The following is a 1,778-nucleotide window of genomic DNA, read 5'->3' as shown; positions in this document are numbered from 1 at the left end:
TCCGTCCCATTCACCTGATGGAACTACTGCCCCTGATTGAACAAGGCCAAGCTCAATCACCGGCTTACGATATTCCCCGAGATTACCTGACCTTCCCCTTCCTTATCTTTCTTGCACTATTCCTTCCCCTGCGCCCCCGATGGACCTACTTCACCCTTCTTTCACTCCGTCACCTCTTGGTTTGTCTAGCAGCTTTCGCTCCTTCGCCCTACGGGTCTTAGAATTCCATTGCCTTGCCGGTCACCCTCTTTCACTACTCCCCTACCCCTATCAGTGGTCTCGTTGCTTCGTGCATTCGCCTATTCATTGTCGGTCCCATTGCTTCGCCTTCGCTCCTTCACCGCTTTTTCCTTCTGTCTCTTCGGGGTTGTCTCTTCTTCTCCGCCTTCGGGTTGAGGTCTCGGCCAAACTTCTTCACAGATCATGCGTAGAGTTGTTCCTTGCGGGTTTTCCGACTTCTTGATGAAAAATGGGACTCCGGCCACCCACATTCGCTTTTCCCTTCCAAGAAAGTCTCTCTGCATGATCTTCACCGGAATAGACTCCGACGGTAGTTTTCGGTGAGTCTTCCGGCGGTTCATTCTTTCTCCTCTCTCTAGGTTCTCTCTACCCCTTTCTCTCACTATCTCTCTTTTGCAAGATTATGGATGGGGTTTCGTTTGGACCCCTTAGGTGGTTGGAGGGGCAAATTTACCTATTTGCCCCTCTCGACTTTTCCTTTTTTTTTCTTTTTTTTTCTTTTTTTTTCTTTTTTTTTTCTTTTCTATTTCTATTTCTCTTTCTTCGGGTATTACAAATTCTCCCCTCCTTAAGAACTTTCGTCCCGAAAGTAGCTATCTCTTGGAAGAGTTTGGGATAGGCCCCTTCCCGTCTTCTTTATGTTCTCGAGATGCCTCTTTATTAAGGTGGTTACTCCCACAAGACTTTTACTAAGGTGGTCACTCTTTCATACCAACACTTTGCATCTTGGTCTGACCCGATAGGGTCTGGTACCCGTATAGGCGTACCATCTCTTTGACATATAACTTATCTCATCGATCTACTCGATAAGTGGTCTCACCTGGGATGAGGTGAGTTGTCTTGGTTGGTCTACCCCAAGTATCCTAATCACATTACGAGTCTGTTTAGTCTTTGGCAAACCCGAGACAAAACCCACACTCACTACTTCCCATTGAAGGACTGTAGCAATCTTGTTGGGCACTATTTCGATGCCTTAACCTGCTCGCGGCATTGTCTTACGAAACCCGCCATGTCTCTCTTCATTCCCAAGCCACCCATAGTATCTCTTCAGATAACTTCGTACATCCTAGGTGGAACAGATGTATTGTGACTTCAGCTAAAATGTCTTTTAGGATTTCCTCGTCTCAGGGAACACCTAGGCAGTCTTGCCAGTGCAGGACCCCGTCTGAGGAGATAGAACACCTAGTTGGCTTTTTCACCCCAGTCTGACTCCACACTTTGTTAAGGTGTTCATCAGATCTCTGGGCATCAAAGACACGTTTTCATAAAGTGGGTTGCATGGTCATCTATGCTATCTTAGCGATATTACCATTAACTGCAACCCCAGTTTCTAGCATTCTTCCTTCCATCTTGTAACTTCGCTTGCTTGGTGATCATTGCAGATGTTTGAACGGTTTGTGTCATTCCATCTATACGACCAAGTACCCGAGGCTCTTTAGTCAGTGTATGCTTGCACTTTTCTCCATGCTCGTAATGTTGCCATGTCACCATGGCAAGCACGGTCAGTGCTAGTTAAAGGTCATGAGTAGGGTAATTTT

The sequence above is a fragment of the Cucurbita pepo genome, chromosome LG13 (assembly GCF_002806865.2).
Source record: "Cucurbita pepo subsp. pepo cultivar mu-cu-16 chromosome LG13, ASM280686v2, whole genome shotgun sequence".
Taxonomy (NCBI): domain Eukaryota; kingdom Viridiplantae; phylum Streptophyta; class Magnoliopsida; order Cucurbitales; family Cucurbitaceae; genus Cucurbita; species Cucurbita pepo.
The sequence above is the reverse complement of the archived record's forward strand: the minus strand, read 5'-3'. Positions refer to the sequence as shown.